The 22,573-nt window shown below is 41.7% G+C and overlaps 1 long non-coding RNA gene across 1 annotated transcript; it reads right to left on the bottom strand.

Annotated features, from left to right (window-relative positions):
- Nucleotides 1–6,935: 6,935 nt before the first annotated feature.
- Nucleotides 6,936–22,343, bottom strand: LOC116986605. Its single transcript, XR_004415533.1, has 3 exons — nucleotides 22,240–22,343; nucleotides 7,596–7,599; nucleotides 6,936–6,946 (listed from the first exon to the last, which is right to left on the bottom strand). It is a non-coding gene; the product is annotated as an uncharacterized LOC116986605 (long non-coding RNA).
- Between the last annotated feature and the right edge of the window lie 230 nt (nucleotides 22,344–22,573).

Here is a 22,573-nt window from a genome sequence, read left to right as displayed (position 1 = left end):
GTGCTTGTCTCAGCAAGTTCCTCAAGTTCTTTTACAATCTTGTAGTGTTGGTCTAATGTCAGGAGAATAGGTTCAAGTTTAGAATCAAATCTGGATTCCATCTTATTCAGTTTTTCATTTACTTCTTCAACATTTTGGGTCATATTTCTTTCCATTTCTAATTTCCAGTCTTCAAGGACTTCGTGTACCATCTCTGTAACCTCTTCTTTAATTTGGTCTTTCATTTCTTTTTTAAAAGATGCTAGATCCTCTTTAAAGTCCTGTCTAAGATTTTTAAGTTCCTCCTTAAGGAACGTTTTTAATTCTTCCATCTCAGTCTTTTTCTTCTTCTTTGAGATGTCTTCTCTGGATGCTGTTAAACCTGAGGCCGAGGCTTCAGTTGGGCCTACCTCTTTAGTCTTGCCGTTTTTTGCCTTGCGGGGGGGAGTATGTTGAGTCGACATACTGCCGGTGTCGCGCGCCTGATGACGTCACGGGCTTAGTTCAAAACAATCGGTCCCGGGTTCTGCAGGTAGGATCTGTCTTTTCCTCCCGTTTTTTCGGATTTTTCACGGAGCTAGTTGGCGCGAGTCTCTCCTACTCCATAGCGCCACCGGAAGTCACAATTAAATTGCTGTTAACCAGTGTTTATATTAGTATTCGTTTTATCGACCGGAGATTATTTGGCAATACATATTGACGCAACACATCCATCAGACGAGGAGGATCTGTTGGGTTATGTCTTAGGCTGGGGTAAAAGATCGACCCCGTGCCCTATGGTGCATTACTCCAGGTCTACGAAGAATATTGTATGCCGCAAGAAATCAATGATTGGGAATCACCCTTGAACCTAGAAATTAATTGCATTTCATCGCCAATAACCATCCTGATATTGTAGGTATTATAGTCTTAGAAATCTGAATTTTCCCTCGCCCACACGGTGAAAACACTGATCACCAGAAATGCCACGAGGAATGGTAATCTAAGGATTTATTATCTAGTTGAACAAGAATGACATTAAAATAATTTATTGCAATTAAATTATATGACAATCCCAGTGACTGTCTTTCTGTCGCCATAAAGGAGGTGCACAACCCTCCGTCGTGGCCACACCCGATAGGCAAGCTTATTTTCACAAGAAATTTCCTGTTTCAAGAAGTAGCATGTACTGCTTTGAGTAGAGGTAACTTCAGCTTCCTGTGAGACAATGGCCAACATATTAACTTTCTAAACTAACCACCAATAACGCGAAAATAACTGTTCGATCCAGTTAATCAACTGATCTCACGCACATGCTATTGAGATATTCAATGTTCCAAGACCAATCTGCGCGAAGACAAGACTGTATTACATAACGCTATAAATGTATCTTGGAATTTGACTCTGAAGTCCTCAAATACAGATGAGAATTCTTCATCTGTAAACGTTATTTTTTTGGTTCTTGCCGAAGATCCGCGCTACTTTACCGCATTTCCGGTCACTAGATGATTTTCTACTTGGTGCAAATAAACAGCTTACACATTTCTTAGAAACTCGTTGAAATTCTACCTTCTGTTCATCATACTGCATTTGCATATCATTGGTGACATTTAAATATGACTTTGTTAGCCAAAATCTCGCTTTAGCTCACCGTCAGGTTGACACTGCCCGTAGAGCTCTGAAGCAGTGGGCGTGGGGAGAATAGGGTAAAAAATACATCAAAATATATTAAAATAATTACATCGAAATTCAAAGTTGCAATTTTTTGATTTAATAATTGTGTGTTAACTCATTCCCGGCTTTACCGGATTGTGTTTCCTTCAGCTTCCTCTCTGTCAAGAAACATGAAAAAAATGCTGTTTCGCACAAGCAACTTTTATAAATTCTTCATCCAATAAGTCTTTCTTTCTGGTCATGTACTCAATCTAATTATAAATTCCCCAACTCCAGTTTGCCGTAACTATAATGAACAGAAAATGTGTTTTACTGGTTTCATTTGGCCTACGTTAAGACAATGAAATTATCTGCTTAGTAGTAATTAATCGTGTCCTGGATATCTCGTGCCAGAATTTTGCTTTGGATGTGTTTGCGAATAGGCCTTATAGTATGCACAACTTTTAGTGTCTACTAGCTGATTTCAATTCTGATTGACATAGAATGAACACATTTGGTTTTGAAGGATCTCGAATTGTTCGCTGCGGACCACCTCATTACTTTGAATATGGGTTGATAGATTTCGTACTCCATGTTCATGTAGATTTAATTTCTGGTAGTCTAACCTGTATCACTCAATTTTTCGCCCAAAGCATCGAGATCTGAAATGCAAAGACAAATTATGTACTGCATAACTTTCCTTTGCAACTAATATACATAATAATATATAATCAAAATTAACGAATGTATTGCGTTTGGTCATAGTGTCACTGTAGCATGTGATCCTGCGGCCTAATAAGTGCGTAGAGCATCGTGGCACCCACAGAATGGATACATATTAACCTGGAGCATGGCGACATGCTGCAGATCAGAGCATATGCTTGCTGAAGTGAGTGTGAGAAACTAATATTGCAGAACGGATCGCTGTTCCCATCCAATTATCACATTGGCAGGATGGCAGATAGTTAGATTATCACGCTGTTCTAAACATTGCCACGTCAGGTAGCACAAAATAGGTGTGAGACATTATGGGCGAATATATATATATAGCTCAAATTTGTGCCGCGAATGTAGCTATGGACTGTGTCCAATTTCGTAGTTTTCACAAACGCTGCAATATCGTAGCCGGAGCAAGCGTATTTTAAACGGCATCGATGTGCCATCGTCATCAACGCGATAGTTCATGGTATTAAATACCAAATTGGAAAAATCCCATTCTAATTATATCCAATATTTTGAGTGCTATAGAGTTAAACTTAATCAGATCATGTATAACAATCTACGAGGATTACCACGAAGAATGTTCAAGGTTGTGGCAGGGTTTTGTAAATCTCCTCATTATTTAGTTAAATAAATTCTTTGATTTAATCGACGGTACCATTAACTTCCATCCTGCCCGCAAATTTAATTGAACAGTCTACGACGCCACTCACAGCTGTCAGGGTCTCCATGTCTCCCTAATAAGGTTCAGACATTCGACTGACGTCTACTATAACTAACTGATTCGCAAGGTTGACTTAACCACCTCAGACCCTGTCCCTTGCAACAACGCTGTCCGTTGCTCTCTTCTTTAGTGTCTCTGGCGCGTCAATTCCTCAGATGTGGCTTCCCACGGTAGACACCTGAGATGTCCTCTTTCTCTAGAAGACACAGTTCCCCCCACCCACTGCTTGTGTGAGACGGATCTCTCATCGGCATCTCCTCTGCGTGCCGCATAATTCCCTCGTCCCCCCCCCCCCCTCAGATGGATGAAGCATAGCCTTCCTCCGTTCACAATTCACCCCACCAGAATCTATCTATCTCTGCCTTAAAAATATCAATTGGCTTGGTCTCCACATAGAATAGAATGAATGCCTTTTATTGTCATTCAAACAGACAAGGTTTGAACGAAATTTCAATCCTGCAGTCATGACATTACAAAACAAACGTAACACAATTTACACAAACATCCATCACAGTGAATCTCCAACACCTCCTCGCTGTGATGGAAGACAAAAGTCTTATCTCTTCCCTTTGTTCTTCTCCCGCGGTCCAGCAGTCCAGCTGCAGCGTCGAGGCGATTGTGGCTCACGGTGTTAATGCCCCCGCGGCCGTTTAAGCCGCGCCGGGCGATGTTAGGTCCCGCTCCGAGTCATTTAAACCCCGCGATTCCGGTGGTTTGCCGTTGCGGGAGCTCGGAAAAGCGGTCTTCCAGCAGGGACCTGCGAGCTCCCGATGTTCCTGTCCACCGGGCCTCCGGCCGGAGCCTCCGAAGCACCGACGTCGGTTTGCAGCTGCGCGTCACGACAGCTCTCCCTGCTCCGAGGTCGGCCACCTCCACGATGGCGAGTCCGCAGGCTCCGCGACTGGAGCCCTCAGGTTCCGGTTGGAGGCCGCCGCCGGCTCCTCGATGTTAGGCCCAACGACACGGGAGACTCGACAGGGAAAAAGTCGGGTCTCCGTACAGGGAAGAGATTAACCCCCCCCCCCCCCCCCCCCCCCTGCCGTTCTATATTCTATATTAATAGCACTGACAATATAGGCTGCATTGTCAAAAGGATATACGAGTATCTTGAGTATTATTTTCACCTTTATCTTTATTTGATTTGTCTGCTTCTAAATTAAAGGGGGGAAATGATATAGTTTCAAACAAGTGATTACACAGCCAAACACGGTTTTTTTTAATAGTGGCATTAAAAAGGCACACTTCAACTGCAAATATGGTTTGCAGGCGAGTTCATCGGTTTCGTCGGATCTTTGCTAATCATGGGTTCAACACGACATCATAACATCATGTTGGATGACATCAAAGTAAAAACAAGTGGTCCAAAATGCTGTATGTTATAGACTGCATGGACATCCTTTGCCTTTGCAAACCGAAGAGGAATGGATTCACACAGCTATCGTAGTGAGGAAATTAATATTTCCATTAATGATGAGTTTGGCTCTTTAAGTGTCCCATCTAGAGATTGGGACTTTAGCACAAGAAGGTTCTCTGCATCTATTTACTACTCTAGCCATCGGGATATTTTAATATTTATATATTATATTTTTTTAATTAATGAAAAACAAACTATTCTTGTTCCAACCTCATGTAAAGAAAATGTTCTGATCTGTATCTAAAGCAGGCGAGTAAATTATCCGTCTGCTCCTTATTTACGTTATAAAATCAAATTCACTTTCTCGAACAAGTTCAACATGAATTTCCATAACCAAGCCTTTAGCCATTATTGTTTAAAGTAAAGTTTCACACCTTACCCTTCCTTATCACTATGTCTCCCTCGGCCCTGACTCTCAGTATGAAGAAACATCTCCCGAAACGTCACCCATTCCTTCTCTCAAGAGATGCTGCCTGTCCCGCTGAGTAACTCCAGCATTTTGTGTCTACCCCCCCCCCCCCCCCCCCCCACACACACACACACACACCCTATTCTCTGCATATCCATGTGCCGATCCAACTGCTCCTTAAAAGCCACTATCCAATCCTCGTCCACCACAACACCTTGCAGCCTGAAGCAGGCACTCATTATCTTCTGTGTAAAAAGTGTGCCCCACAAATGTTCTCTAATATTTGCCTCTCTCACCTTAAATTTTCACATGACGTCAATATTAGCTATAACATTATATACAGTTCAATGGAAAGATTACAGTATATCCCACCAATCCCTCACCGGCATTTTTAATTTGTTCCGTGGCGTTTTCCAATTCTGAAATAGAATAACAAGAGAGTAAACATTTCTTCAGTTGTATGTGGAGTAATTGAACAGATTGCCTCCGGCGCCACGTAGTGTGAGGTTACGTATAGGAAGATAGTGGCCAAGTGAATCTTTGGATGAGGAGATGGTATAGGCGTCAGAGATTCAGAATGTATTTTTACCATTGGGATTTTTACCATTGGGACCAGTGCGTCACTCTAATCGACAGCACTCCATGTATTCCCGTGTCCCTCTATTCGACAGGACTCACCAGGCATGTGCCCTATACTGTGGAAGCATTTATTACCCTCTTCACTGTTTCACTGTCCCCGACACTACGCACTATTGCGTTCTCCGAAAAGAAACTAACCGCACTTATCATGTAAAACGCGGAAATCGATGATAATCATAATGCGCCCAGCACCGACCCCTGAAGCGCACCGCTATTCATGAGGCTGAGGTGCGAAAAACCCTTCGACATCCACCCTATATTTCCTGCCCCTGAGTCAAGTATGTGTCTAATTATGTTGTTATCTCTGGATTCCGTGTGATCTATATTTCCTGTGTAAGTTACAATGCCGAATCTCTTCAATAGCTTTGCTAGAAACATGCGTCAACCGTCCTCATCAGAGTTGGCAGCCACGTCAACAATACAGGATAACATTCGTGAAATACTAGCTGCCACGCAAGGAGCTGTGCTGACGGCTCCAAATATACCTATGCATTTATATATTCATTTGTGCCTTATTCTTCAAGCTCCATCCAATAACGTTCCGAGCACAATTGTCAGGCTTAATGCTCTGTAGTTTCCATTGGTTTTCTTTACAGCACCTCTTAAATAGAGGCATGACATTGTCTACCCTGCATTCAGAAATTGCATCAGTAGTACGCAGTGATGTACAGCCCCCCCCCCCCCCCCCCCCCCCCCCCCCCCCCCCGCGGACACTGAAAGATTCAGATGGGGCACGTTCATGAGATTTAACTTCCCAATGCATCTTTGTGCTAAGCAGTACACTATAGAATTGTAAAAAAGATTGTCAACAAACAAATCCCGACAATATTCATTACACATATCTAAGTAATTAATTTACCTGCAGTTGTCTTCGCCAATTCGTATTCTGTTTAGGAAAGTTTATAACCAGAAATATTTCAGTTACTGTTCAACTTGCTATGGGATATATAACATTATTTAAATCGCTTTTGAACATAAAATCGGCTTTTCAAAGTGATGCTCGTGCATGCAGTTTTGTGTATTAGTTTGTTTGAGAGCTGCATTGAAAGTATTGAAAATAGAGTGCGAGAGAAAAGAAGTGTCAACAATTCCGTTTCAAATTGCACGGCCGTTTCTTCACTTCACAGATTTATGATCCAGATGATGTTGATCTCCTTCGTCCACGCACACGACGTTTAACGAAGTTGTGCTTGTTTATACCATTGAACCACAATAAAAACGTAAGCAAAACTGTGTTACCGTTTACAAAGTCTTCATACATAGTTCAAAATAACTGTGTGTGGCCGCGTGCGTGTGTGTCCGTGTGAATGTGTTTGTGTGTGTTTGTGTGTGTTTGTGTGTGTTTGTGTGTGTATGCGCGCGCGCGTGTGTGTGTGTGTGTGTGTGCGTGCGTGCGTGAGTGTATCTTCCACCAGTCTTAAAAGTGGACCTTCAAACCAGACTTCAGTGGCTATCAAGAATTGTCACCTTCCACACAACTAGTGTGTTTGTTTTAAGACCTTGCCCCAAATAACTCCCACAAAAGATAACAACAAATTTATTGGGGAGAAATATATTCCTCCTCACCAGTTAACTATGAAAGCTTTCTAGGTTAAATGGAACATTCGGGAAATCTGTTGGCGTCAATGCTGAGATGCGATCTTCGGCAATATTTTTCCTTTCTTCCACTTTCAATGTTGGAAATTAACTTCGTTTATTGACTCGCTGATTCACTGTTCCTCCTCACCCAATATTCACTTATTTTGTGCGGCAGCCTCGTATCTTCGTTATCAGGCAACTGAACCACCCAACCAACAACTAGAGGCGGTCCTGAATTATTATCTACATCATTGGAGACCCTCGGATTATCTATGAACGGACTTTACTGGTTTTATCACGCACTAAACGTTATTCGCGTCTCTCTCTTTATCATGTAACTGTACATTATGCATGGCTCGATTGTAATTATGTATTGTCTTCCCGCTGACTGGTTAGCACGCAACAAAAGCTTTCCACTTTTCCTCGGCACACGTGACAATAAACTAATCGCAACTCAATCTCCACAACCGCAGGCGTTATCCTTACCTCCGCACTTCCACTTATCTATGTTGGGTTGCCTTTAATTTTCCTATTTTGGAATTCAATTGATTTTCAATTCTCACACCGACGAGCATATCATCGGTCTCGTCGGCTACCTGACTGATGCCAAATGCAATGTATAGGAGAACCCATGGTATTTTTCTCATGGATACTCTACAAACCAACGGCAAGTAAAAAGAATACTATAAATTCGGTTAAGCTGCATGACATTTGTCGTAATTTCTCTTCTCCTATCTATTAAGGTCCTCTCAAACATACCCTTCCACGTACAATGTTCACAGCCCTTCTATCAGCCTGTCCCTTTATCGTATCCCATCTGCTCCTTTTCACAGGCACCTGCCGCTGAACCCACTCCCGTACTAGCCACTTTTATGCCTTTCTTCCAATATCCTTGTCCTTGATTAAGTATACTATTCATCTTACAGCTCCCTGAAAGTGCAGTATTGAGTTCTCAACATAACTCCCCAGATTATGCTGCTTTCTTGCCCTCTGTTCCACCCGGCCTTAATCTGCCAAACATGCCCTCAAAATAGGAAGGAAGGAAGGAAGGAAGGAAGGAAGGAAGGAAGGAAGGAAGGAAGAAGTGAAGGACAGGAAGGAATGAATGAGAAGAAGTGAAGAATGGGCTGGCATCCATGATACTTCCTGCCTTCCTACTGACAGATGTCCTCGTCCTCCGCCTTCCTTCTTCTGTGCTTTCTTCTTTCGTTCTTGCTTGCTTTATTATCTTTCGTTCTTCTTTCTCTCTTTCCTCTGTTCTCTTTCTCTCTTTCTTCTGCTCTTTCGCTCTTTCTCTCTTTCTCTTCTCTCATCTTCTTCTCTCTCTCCTCTCTCTCTCCCCTCTCCCTCTCCCCTCTCTCCCTCGCTCCCTCCCTCCCTCCCCCTCCCTCCCCCCTCCCTCCTCCTCCTCCCCCTCCCTCCCTCCCTCTCCCTCTCCTCTCCCCCTCTCTCCTCTCTCCCTCTCTCCCCTCCCTCCCTCCCGTCTCCCTTCTCCCTCTCTCCCTCTCTCCACTCTCTCCCTCTCTCCCTCTCCCTTTTCCCTTCTCCCTTTCCCCTTTTCTCCCTTCGCCCCTTCTCCCCTTCTCCCCTTTCCTCCCTTCCTCCCTTCCCCTGCCTTCCTTCCTCCTTCGCTCTCCTTCCTGTCCTTCCTTCCTTCCTTCCTTCCTTCCCCTGCCCCTCTTCCGTCCCTCCTGATCTCCCTGCCCCATGAAGGAAGCAAGGAAGCAAGGAAGCATTACTCACTGGCTTCTTTTAAATGTTCTTGAAGTTGATCAATTTCTGTAACCAGATTTTAAACAAAAGGCTTTTCAAAGGTACTTAAAATGCACTTCGAGAAGAATCAGATTCATGGAATATTCCACAACAATGCCTATTTTATTGTATTAGTCATACCTTCCAGTCATTATAATGTTACTCATGTAATACTTATTTACAATTAGACCCATGTCAACGAACACCTGACGTCATTTTACATTTGTACAGCCGATGTGGCCCATTTGGTTTTGAAAGAATGGTCTTCTCCGAATCAATCACTTGCAATTGTAGAATTAGAAGGTGGGGGTATCTCTAATTTGTAATCCACGCTCTGTTGACATCACGTTACACTGAACCCAATTGTATAACACGTGATCGGATGAGATATAATTACGCGGTAAATGTATCATAAGTTGACCTATATTGTATTTCTGGTTGACAGCCATCCGAAAGATGCATGAAAAATAGTTAGCCAAATAATTTTCGAGTCAAAGATATGCTTCGGGTATTACAATGTTGATCATAAATAAAGGAAGATAATCGTTATTTAATCGGTTAATTCCATGAGATATTCCCTGTTTTCCAGTAAACTGTCGAACATTTCAAAATATGTGTTTCTTAATTATGAATGCATGTAGATGGTAGTGTGTCGGATATTTGTGCAACGGTCCAGATATAGATTTTTTTCTCCCCTTTCCTCGCTGAAAACTCTTTGTAATTCATCTAAGCTAATGACACTGCATGTTGACGGAGCTAATTGCAAGAATTGCATTTTGATAACGCTATACTTTGATGTTTGTTCGTTTGTTCCAACAGACATGTATTTATTTTGTCATGTAACAATCATTGTCAGACAACTCATAAGCAGTGAGTTATTCTTCCAGTGGAGAACAAAGCTATTGGTTAGTGACTTTACATGCATGTGAATACGTGTTAGTTATTTCTCCTCCTGCCATTGGCCGAATTGATTTCAGAAATTGTCAAGCACTTAATTGATACCCGTAGAAATACCCGCTACATGGCCATAAATATCTGAAAACTGGATGCGTAATATCCATCTTGATTTGTATTCATATTTCTGGAGTGGAAATAGGTATAATTTGAGGAAACGTCACGTTTTATGGCACCAGAGTAATTATCATTGAAAGATACTGCATTGTGTGTTGCACCATCTACCCAATCCCGTGCCTGCATGTTTTTTTTCTACGGAACAGCTACAGGTCTGCTTGAAGTCTGTAGACTGGGCAATGTTCAAGGACTCGGCAACGAACCTGAATGAATTCACCACAGTCGTTATAGACTTCATAAGGAACTGTGTGGAGGACTGTGTTACAACAAAAACTTTCCTTCGGGTCTGGTGACGCAGAGATCTCTAAGAAGTCCAGATACGACCTTGGCAAGGCCATCAAAAAGGCCAAAAGGGAATTCTGCTCTAAGCTGGAGGATGAGGCAGATGTTCGGCCACTGTGGCAGGGCTTGAATACCATCACCTCCTCCAATGCGAAATCAGGAGATATTTCAGGTGAATCCATCATCCTTACCCGAGATATCAATTTTATAAACCTTCTTAAATGTGAGACAGTATTTGTTAGAACCCCAGTTGCTATTGATTTTCAACAACAAATGCAATTTCTGAGCATAGAGTTCAATAGCGATTAATTCTTCAGCCCATCGATCAACAATATCAACAGCTCTTTGGGTGATGACCACGTAAATCGAATCCATTCACACTGCGTCGTGGCAGTATTTTGGGTAATTGCCTCCCGAGGTAATTCAGAAATAGCTGGTATACTCACAATCAATCCTATTACTGTTACGTTTATGTCAAGAATGGAGAACATGCGTTTGTCGAATGGCCATAAATGGCAAATATTTTTCTTAAAGAGTGTTGCAGACGTCGCTTTCTACTTAATCTATAACTGATTCTTCACAGACGATGACATGATATAACGTAAATCGTATTTTCCGATGGTTTGACCACGAAATTGGTCAGCTGTGAACATCAAGTAACAGGACACAGTTTAAATGAAATTGTTCTGGAACCTCCCATTCACAGCAAAACAACATTTCACGTGCGTGAGTCATGGTACAGAGGACGCCACAAATCCTAAAAAGTGGACGGATATGTTATTTCTATTGGAGATAAACAATTAGCTACACGTTGCTTGTCACTGAAGTCGAGGTAAAATATTTGTAATTTTCCATACAGTGAATTAGATGAATGAAGCAAACGCCATTGCACTTTCAGGACACTTGTAAATAAGATTTTATAATATACTTGTCCATTTTATGAACAGCGGCGAATTATTTAGTGTTTGGGTTACGGCTTGCTAGTATAATTGTCATGGTAAACCCCACCTTCTTCTTGCTTCAAGTTTTCTGCAACTATAGACATAAGAAACGTGGAAACTATTACGAAAATATTCGCGAATACCACGGCTCAAATCTGAGCACAGTCCACAGATACAACAGAAAGCTTTGTGATTGTCAATTAAGCGATTAATATATCTTCCAGAAATGTACATACGTATTTTTGAATTAGTTGAAGTGTAGATGAGGTCCCTAGACTATGATGAGTGAGGAAGTGCGAATCGTAGGGCAAATGCCGCGGTCGCGGAGGGATGATATGGTGAAGCAATGCCGTGAAAAATATGCACTCACCGGAAAGCAGAATTGGAGGAGGAAGTGAAGGTTTGACGTGGTGGAATTGTATTTGGAACTTGCGTAAATTCAGTAGAACGATATGCGTGATATAGAGGCTGATGAGTGAAGAAGCAGGGGCTGTTACTGCTGTTTGAAAACGGGAAAAGGTGGGTGCGAGTAGCTGAGCAATGAGACCTACTGATTCCAGCACCGCACATACAAGGAAACAAATTAAATCACTGAAGCATTGTGCAACAATAAATAGGATAGCTGATTTCCCAACAGAAAAATTAACCATTCTAACTGAAGATATCATTGGACGCATCACGCTGTCTCTTTTCTTGTCAACGAATAAATAACTAAATATGCGCCCTTACGTATATGGTGAGGGGGGGGGGGTTAATAGGAACCCGACGGACAAAGTTTCTACACAAAAGATGGTAGGTATATGGAAAGCAATGCCGTATGAGGTAGTTGATGCAGGTGAATTCACAGCGTATAAGAAATAATTAGACAGGTAATTAGATAGGATAGATTTAAGGGATGTGGGCCACACGCAAGCAGATGGGACTAGTGTAGATAATACATGTTGTTCGTCGTAGGCGTTAGATGGAAGGGCCTGTTTCCACGTTGTATGATTCTATGACTATGAATCTATGATCTGATGCGGGTGAGTACCGCTGAGAGAGAAACACTAGAGAGAGATGACACTAAGCTGGGGGGCAGTGTTAGCTGTGAGGAGGATGCTATGAGACTGCAAGGTGACTTGGATAGGCTGGGTGAGTGGGCAAATGTTTGGCAGATGCAGTATAATGTGGATAAATGTGAGGTTATCCATTTTGGTGGCAAAAACAGGAAAGCAGACTATTATCTAAATGGTGGCCGACTAGGAAAAGGGGAGATGCAGCGAGACCTGGGTGTCATGGTACACCAGTCATTGAAAGTGGGCATGCAGGTGCAGCAGGCAGTGAAGAAAGCGAATGGTATGTTAGCTTTCATAGCAAAAGGATTTGAGTATAGGAGCAGGGAGGTTCTACTGAAGTTGTACAGGGTCTTGGTGAGACCACACCTGGAGTTTTGCGTACAGTTTTGGTCTCCAAATCTGAGGAAGGACATTATTGCCATAGAGGGAGTGCAGAGAAGGTTCACCAGACTGATTCCTGGGATGTCAGGACTGTCTTATGAAGAAAGACTGGATAGACTTGGTTTATACTCTCTAGAATTTAGGAGATTGAGAGGGGATCTTATAGAAACTTACAAAATTCTTAAGGGGTTGGACAGGCTAGATGCAGGAAGATTGCTCCCGATGTTGGGGAAGTCCAGGACAAGGGGTCACAGCTTAAGGATAAGGGGGAAATCCTTTAAAACCGAGATGAGAAGAACTTTTTTCACACAGAGAGTGGTGAATCTCTGGAACTCCCTGCCACAGAGGGTAGTCGAGGCCAGTTCATTGGCTATATTTAAGAGGGAGTTAGATGTGGCCCTTGTGGCTAAGGGGATCAGAGGGTATGGAGAGAAGGCAGGTACGGGATACTGAGTTGGATGATCAGCCATGATCATATTGAATGGCGGTGCAGGCTCGAAGGGCCGAATGGCCTACTCCTGCACCTAATTTCTATGTTTCTATGTTTCTATGTAAAATCAAAGACCAGAGCTTCTCTCTGGAGATGCTGCCTGTCCCGCTGAGTTACTGCAGCATTTTTTGTCTACCTTCAAAGGCCATAGCAACAGAGGTGCCTGAAGACTGTAGGGTGCGAATCAAAAGCAAATAAAAAATAATTTTTTTGAGGACTCATTTAAGAGGGACACGTGATTCTTGGACAAGGAAATGACGCTAAGGCAATATTATGTCTTTTGTGCAACTGCTGAAAATCATGTAGTGAAAGGGAGATGACGGTTGAACAGTCAGAAATCGGGGTCCACTTTAATCGCAACATAGTCTAAAATAAGAGCACAATAAATTTTCAAATCGCTGCACTGACTTTGCATTAATTTCCCCCATTATTATTAAAATGATCTGGCACTAACATCATCAGGCCAAAGAGAATATTCCAATGTATAGCATATTCAGAATGTTTAGCGAATGAAAGAAACCGGTGTTATTACACTAGGAGATACGGTTGAGCGTTCTTAAAGGTTCAATAATCATTGGTTACATCGTCAGCAACTATTGCCAAGTCCTGCAGAAGAGCTAAGATCTCGGATCAGATATATAAACATGTTAGATCTATTTTCTTCAAACTTACTGATCCTTTGAAGTAGTAGGTCACTTTGCTCTTCAAAACATAAATGAATATAACATGTAATGAACACCAAGTTCATCAGGCACGTACCGCATATTTATGTTGATAAAATGAAAATTGGTCGTTGATGAGGACACCTGGTCGATCTTAACAACTGTAGGTTGGGCACCCTCCCCACTATATTTGATATAATCATTTTGGCTACCATAGGATAGGTGTTTATTTCAAACACGCAAATGCCAAACCTGCTTCATGTCTTGAAAGAGTAATAAGTTATTTTACTTTGTTATTCTGTAGTTGCCTTATATTCTCACATGCCTGAATATAGCAATGTTTTCGAAATGTCTTCGTCCATTGGACATAACGTTATTAATTGCCTCAACCCCTGAGTCCAAAACATTAACGCGTTTATCTTATAGCATGGCAGAAGTATATCAGGAAGCATATATCTCAGTACGAAAGAAAATATACACAGCCAGCACTAAAAAGGAGCAAACATGCAAACTACAGCGCGTTCTAATATTTGTAATACTGAAAATCCCTTCTCACTATAATCCAGACTACTCTATGCGTTTGACCAGAAATTGAGGAAATTAAATTGTTATCTCCTGACTACATCACTTTCCTTGTTATTCAATTGGTTAGTAATACCAGCGCAAACGCGTGGAGAGCTGCGATACCTGGTTCTCTGCGAAGTTTGTTTGCTGATCAAAGGGGATAAAAAAAACAATACATTCCATAATAGGACACGTTTCACGTCAGGAGCACGATGCACACATATATCAAGTATTCATTGAGTGCCGGGGCAATCTGAGCCAAATTTCCTCTGCGACAGTAGTCTCCCTCTTTATTTGGACGAAAAAGAAAACTGGCTGCATAACGTCAAAATACGCGTTTTTTTCTTTATATTGTTGTACCAGTATTGAGCTCCAGTGGATTAGGTGGTTTGTATTTTGGGTTGGCTTTGTACGTCTTACTGTATGTTTTTCCTGTTGCTTTATGGGTCTGAAAACATTTTGGCGCCAACTCTGGCGAAGGACGAATTCCGGAACCATGGGTCACCTGGTTAGTTCTGAGGAGAGTTAAATATAGCCAGTGAACCGGCCTCAACTACCTTCTGTGGCAGAGAGTTCCAGAGGTTCACCACTCTCTGTGTGAAAAAAGTTTTTCTCATCTCGGTTTTAAAGGATTTCCCCCTTATCGGGAACAATCTTCCTGCATCTAGCCTGTCCAGCCCCTTAAGAATTTTGTAAGTTTCTATAAGATCCCCGCTCAATCTCCTAAATTCTAGAGAGTATAAACCAAGTCTATCCAGTCTTTCTTCATAAGACAGCCCTGACATCCCAGGAATCAGTCTGGTGAACCTTCTCTGCACTCCCTCTATGGCAATAATGTCCTTCCTCAGATTTGGAGACCAAAACTGTACGCAATACTCCAGGTGTGGTCTCACCAAGACCCTGTACAACTGCAGTAGAACCTCCCTAACATACCATTCGCTTTCTTCACTGCCTGCTGCACCTGCATGCCTACTTTCAATGACTGGTGTACCATGACACCCAGGTCTCGCTGCATCTCCCCTTTTCCTAATCGGCCACCATTTAGATAATAGTCTGCTTTCCTGTTGTTGCCACCAAAATGGATAACCTCACATTTATCCACATTATACTGCATCTGCCAAACATTTGCCCACTCACCCAGCCTATCCAATTCACATTGCAGTCTCCTAGCATCCTCCTCACAGCTAACACTGCCCCCCAGCTTGGTGTCATCCGCAAACTTGGAGATATTGCCTTCAATTCCCTCATCCAGATCATTAATATATATTGTAAATAGCATGTTTTACCCATGCCGTGTAATTCAAAAGCAAAGAACACACGTTCATACACTTTTGACAGGAATTGATGGAGGATAATTTTTGAGGTTTTCACATTGGGTTTTTTTTCAAACGGAGAAAAATGGAACGCTTCTAAAATTTCAAATATAACATTTGGAAGAGTAGTTATCTCCATACATCAAACATTGCTCACATAGTTGCACAGAATTCGCTGTTTAGTATTTTGTGGGAACATTCTAATTAATAAACCTTAGAGTGAATTATTTGAAACTAATTACGCTTTGATGAAGTCACCTGCCTTTTTATACATTATGACGAACGCAACAAAATAGACAATACTCAGTGAAAGAGCATTACATGCGATTTCATAGCAATATTCATTTCGTGCCTCAGTGTACATCACAGGATACGAAGAGTCAAGTTATACAATCAAGCGTAATATTTATTATAGCATGGGGAACTGAACAACTTATATCGATATTGTTTTATTTTTAATGATGTTTATATAACTAAACGATCGAACTGGAAGGAAAGGTTAAAACATAAAAATACAACAAGGCTACAATCTGGAAACTTGACATTAACTTGTTTGAAAAATATGCATATTTTCGAAATCCATTGTTCCATAAGCCCCCACACTTGACTTCGCTCAACAATTCGGACATGAACAATGCGATTTGTGCTTCACTTAAAACTTACCAAATGATCTCAACTTTTCTTCACTCAAGGTAACCTCTGAATCTGAAACAAAAATACAAATTAAGTAATTTAAATTAAATTCGTGATAAAGAACTGTACCGAAGCGATAGAAAAATCATTGGTTTGGCGCTACAAAAGAAATAATATGGAAATTCACAGCACTCATATTGTCTGGTTAGATGGGCAGGAAAAAACAGCGACGAAAATGTAATGAACAAATTCACGTAATAACATATTAAGATCACGCCGAAATACATATTAATACAGTGTAAATGGGAAAACATCGAGGACAGTAGAAAAGCAATAGTAGACCGGAATACATAGCCAGAGATTGTAAAAGACAATCGAATAGATCTAAAATACATTTTGGACCACCTGTTGACTATTACATTTAGTTCTGGTCGCGACAATTTCAATCCCAATAACAGACTACCGTAATTACAACATACATTCTATCAATCAAGCTGTTTCCTGGGCATAATTTTCATATCATGACGTCGAACACAACTGTTGTTAATCACATCAACCGCCTTTCCTGATGTATAACAACTTTCAACCCGGAAAATTGAAAGAGACGGGCACAAATCTGACTGAAATATAACACCCTCCCCTATCGTGGACTTGCGTCAAGATTACTCTACAGCCGTGATCCAAACACTATGCTCCAGAACAGAACAATCCGAATGTTCATAGGTGTGAGCCAAAGCCAAATCATTGCCCGGGTATACACTCTAAACTACCTGACGGGTGTGCCATATTGCACATGCAATGATATCTCTATCATTATGTAGTAGCTTTGGTGAGGTATCCCAAATATCCTAAACAAGTACATATAGCGACATAGTTTCCTTCACTTATAGAGTCTCTTAAGAGAAATATAGGCGCCACCCAATCGTTTCGATGGGAACGCAGGTTAGATTTCTCTGATTTCTACAGGACGATTCTAAACCCTTTGAATATCAATGTTTCACGGGCTGCGTTTTGCTGTTTTATCAAAAAGTGAAAATCACATCAAATTTGAGCACGTTGTGTTCCATCTGCCATGTTTGTAAATTTCATTTTTCGCAGAATACCATGATGGTTTGTCTCGTTCCGGTTCTGTCCAGCTTAATCAACCACTAAGTATTCCTCAAGAAGGTTAAAATACTAATGCCATATAAGTGGGCATCGATCCGGTGTGTGGTGTTAATTCTAAATGGCTAATCTCCTACGTAGAGGGCGGCATGTTGTAGTTAGCCAACCTTTAATTCCCGAATGGATATCGACTCTAATGCTCTATGAGTGTTGCTCATCGTGATGAAATTACAATCAACGCAACCTTTGCTGAATGGTATCATTAAATGGTCGGAGTTGTACCACAACTTGTCACTGCGTCATATTCCAGGTCTCACGAGATCATTTACCATCGGAGGCAAGGAATTTACGGTATTAACGGACGAACAATTGATAACAGTAAATTTAACTATGCTACGAAATGATCCCGTTGTGACGTTAAGGAGATGTATTGCAACCAAGCATCCTCCAGTACCACACCTCCATGCTGAACGGATGGTACTGGTAAAGCAAGGTGACGTGCTAGTTCATGAAAGGTCCGAGAGCACCATGTGTATTCTGACGGAGAGTGCAGAGCAGAAGGCCTTAAAAAAACTGCGGGACAGGCTTTGCTATTGGAGCCTGAACGCTAATGTAAAACGATGGATTATGATTGTCACGTACAGATTAGTATTTACACAGTTTTAATTATCAATATGTTTTTAGTTTTAGGCAAAATTGAAAACAACATAAGAAGTCGAAGGCCCTGATATGTGTCAAGCAGGTGGGAGATGAAGTAGAGAATCAGCGATTATTTCCAAAAAGTGTAGAAGATAGCGCTATTGGCATGGATCACTTGTGCTTGGCCAAGATCTATGGAGTGGAGGGGAGGGGTGTGAGGTTGTTGTGAAAATGTCTGGAAATAACTTAATTGGGCAAGATTGTAATCTGTTCAAACTAAATGCAATACTGGAAAACCCGGTTAACTTACTAACGATATGATAACTTGAAGGACATCGTGGATACAAATAGTGCAGTGGTTAGAGTACGAAAATTCTTAGACTGCAAACGAAAGTTAATTAAAACAAACTTTACAGTGAGATTTATAGTGTAGGACGAGTCAAACGTTAAGCGAGATATGACAAGATCAGGTAAGCAGGCTCACAAATGAGGAGTGGGAGAACAGCTGCCTTGCTAGTCACGTATAAATGAAGAATAGATGGTCACAACCTTTCATTAAGCATAGGAATCTGATAATGCATTTGAAATCATACATTCTGCATGTGATCAGACGATAACCAGAATGCTGTATCGTTCTGACATAATTTGTGGTTAACCAAGAATGTTTATGCTCTCTAAGGAAAGCTTGAGAAATTGATCAATGTTGTGTGAGATGTTCTTCTCCTTCCCGACCTCATCCGTAGATAGGAATGCGACTGGATTACACGAGACAGCCAAATCAGGATGCAAGTCGCACAAACATATCGCTCCAACTAGGTAAATGAGTAGATATCCGCGATCAGTGAGCAGCAGGCCAGTATTTCTGCCGCTGAATTATCATGGGGATCAGCGAGAACATTTGCCTTGGGAAGCAGTTCGCATTCTGCTGTCAGTTGTACCCCGGTGATCGGTTGTATGAGAGTAACAATTATTTGTTTAAGGCCGTGCACCGGGTTAAAAAAAATGTTATGGGCACGGTCACTGTTCAGTAACATTAAATTTCAGTTGTTGAAATACATGTCTTTAATAATTATCATTAAGTAAGCTTAATTAAATATGTATTACTATTAATATTTTAAGACGTTATTCAAATTAAAAGCCAACATATATTTCAGTTGTCCTCAAATATGATTATCATTACCTCTCGTTGTTAAAATGCCCTGATCCTCGTGCAGTTTATGCATCGCCTATCGTCGCACGCAAGTTATTGCAATAGGATACGTACAGCAGGAAAAGATGCAGTCAGCAATATGGACACAAGAAAATGCGACAACTTATTTTGATCCTGTGACCATATCCTGGGTAGTTCTACTTCAGTGTTAATTATGCATCGTTCAGGGACCAGAGTATTATCGATAGATTTTAAGTTTCTATATTCCAGAGGGAAAATGATTTTCCTCGCATTCTCCGCTTCTGCACTACTTTTCCGAATGCAATGATACTCTCAAATATTAAGAATGATTCGTCATCGGACCAAATTATGTCATCGTCCTAGTAAATAACTTTAAGCGGAGATCTTCCGTGTGTCACACAGTGAGTTTAAAGAAAAAACTGAATCCAAAAATACAGATATGCAATGCGCTTACATGTGGTTTTAATTTTCAGTTCTTGAGCTGAAAGTGGAAAATAGCATGAGTACTACCAGAACACCATTGCAAAGACGGATGGACGATTTTGAAAGGGAAAATAAGTTCTTTAAATCTTAGCACACTTCTGTGCAGCATTTAAAAATAGTGTTCCAGAATGCTTCATTGTTTTCTTTTTAATGGATGGTAATATATATATATATCTTCGCCCTTAAATAGTGATCCAGCGAAATTTAAGCATTGCATTGATGTTAACGGATATCAGGCTCCCCCCAATCCGTGTTTCGATCCTATTAATTATTCCGCCTTGCACATCTTTGATATCTCAGTGGTCGGCGGTGTGGAGGAAATTATTAGATATGACATTAAACCAGTTGAAGACAATGTGTTGCTTTCGAAATCTCTCGTCTATCAAATGTACTTGTAAATATGTGATCAACTAGACGCAGATTACTATAGCCTATGCAAGAGAAGAAATACACATGACCTACTATTTGAAGAGAAACCCCCCCCAATTGGATTAAATGATTAACATTTAGTACGGATACCCTACTAGATAATGCGTTATGGTGTGGGCTTAATATTTAGAAGAAATGCAAATTCACGTTTCAAAGAATTTTCAAAATATGCACGATTCTCACTTTGTGATTTTTCTTCCACCGGTGGGCTTACTTTCTCTACGAATTAAAAACAAAATTACTTTAGTGAACAATCGGTAAGAGTACAAGATTCACAAAGGCTGTTTAAGTTCGTAAAAAAAACACATCACTGTAGCAGTGGCTGTACCAGCTGATTGATATTTATTTGTCATTCTTTTACCAGTCAAACTTTGTGACACATTTCGATGGTGTTCATTTGTTTTGCTTGTTATTTATATATTTGAGAAAAATATTATGAAAGTGATTTCTCGGCTCCCGGCCAAAACATATCATGTGGAAAGAAATTAATCCAAATATATAATTCGCTACTTTTGCTGTTTTGGCCTTAGAGTGCACTCAGTATATTTGAATTTATGCTTCCAGGGTCGACTTCAGTCTTTCATTATGGATTAAACTTATTTATGAAATATATAATGTATTCGGTTGCTGTTATTTCCACACTAATATTCAACAGTGATTTGAAATCAGCTGTTAAATCATCAGTCACACATAAGATTCATACATCTTTCTCGTTAAATATTGGACGTAGAATTGTCCGGCTGAATGTAGAATACAGTTTTGAGCCCAACTATAGAAGATCGGAATCTAAATAGCATATGGTCCAAAACGCGATATATGCTACGGTACAGGTGATTACAAGAGAGAATTTGTAACGCAGTTTTTCAAACCCGATCTGGAGAGGAGGTACCATTCATTCCGCGTGTGGGCGGAGGGGGGTGAATGGGTGGGGGGTGAGCTCGGAGAAAAGACGGGGGAAGATCCATGGGGTATCACGGCGGAGGGGGACGGGAGCCAGCGGGTGGGGGGGGGGCAGAGGGGAGGGGGCTGGAACTCGGGACGTTGAGTTGACGGTGCGTTTGGGACTCACAGCGGCCGCTGGGCGCGCTCCTACGCCGGGAACAGACACACCGCTTTCCGTTTGGCGACATCACCATCCGCGCCGCTTCCGGTCCCACCGTGATTGTGTCCGGTTGGAGACCTCCGCCAGCCTCCCTCAGCTCCAGTAAAGACGCGATGGCGCAGGAAGGGGCGGACCGTCCCGCGGAGTGACAGGAGAAGAGACTAATCCGTACTGCGCTGACTGGCAGTAGAGGAGATCGATCTGCGCACGCGCAGTATTTACGGTTTTTAAACCACGCTAATTTGTACATTGTATCGCTGATAGGAACGAAAATTGGTGCACCCGCAGCACGGGAGAACCGTGAGTGAACTGACGAAAAATCGTAGCGCTATCCGGTAGGTAGTGCTATGACATGAGGGAGGGTCATGTGGCGCCATCTGGTGATTAGACATAGACATAGACATAGAAACATAGAAATTAGGTGCAGGAGTAGGCCATTCGGCCCTTCGAGCCTGCACCGCCATTCAATATGATCATGGCTGATCATCCAACTCAGTATCCCGTACCTGCCTTGTCTCCATACCCTCTGATCCCCTTAGCCACAAGGGCCACATCTAACTCCCTCTTAAATATAGCCAATCAACTGGCCTCGACTACCCTCTGTGGCAGGGAGCCACTTGTAGATCGAACTCAGAGCTGCTGTGGATTTTGTAGAAACAGCAGCAAAGAGATGCAAGAACAAGCGCTGATTGGCTGTCGCCCGAGTGGGAGGAGAGTTAGAAGTGAGTCAGAGGGGGAAAACTGTTTAAAAAGAACGGCAAAACACAGACAGATCTAACTCAGAGCTTCCATGGATTTTGAAGAAATGGCAGCAAAGAGAAGCAGGAAAAATCACTGATTGGCTGTAGCCCGAGTGGGAGGAAAGTTAGAAGTGAGTCGGGGAAAGCAGTTTAAAAAGAGCTGCAAAACACAGACAGACTGAACTAAAACTTCCGTGGATTTTGGAAAAATAGCAGCAAAGAGAAGCAGGAAAAAGCACTGATTGGCTGTAGTCCGAGTGGGAGGAGAGTTAGAAGTGAGTTAGAGGGGGAAAACAGTTTAAAAAGAGCGGAATAACACAGACAGACTTAACTCGGAGCTTCCGTGGATTTTGAAGGAACAACAGCAAAGAGAAGCAGGATAAACCACTGATTGGCTGTAGCACGAGTGGGAGGAGAGTTAGAAGTGAGTCAGAGGTGAGGAATTTGGTTTGAAAATTGGTAAATTGGTAAATTAGGCAATTTATCAGTGAATATAAGCAAGGGAGCAGCAGTGAGTCTCATGGTGGGAGCCATTGTCGGGGGATGTTCTTTATGTTTAAATCTCTTATTAATGTTATGTCTGTATTCTTTCTTTATGTGCTGCATTGGCAAGAAGCATTTCACTACACCTAGGTGTATGTGACCAATAAATAACCTTTGAACCTT

The sequence above is a fragment of the Amblyraja radiata genome, chromosome 24 (genome assembly GCF_010909765.2).
Source record: "Amblyraja radiata isolate CabotCenter1 chromosome 24, sAmbRad1.1.pri, whole genome shotgun sequence".
In the NCBI taxonomy this organism is placed as follows: Eukaryota; Metazoa; Chordata; class Chondrichthyes; order Rajiformes; family Rajidae; genus Amblyraja; species Amblyraja radiata.
The sequence above is the reverse complement of the archived record's forward strand: the minus strand, read 5'-3'. Positions and strand labels throughout refer to the sequence as shown.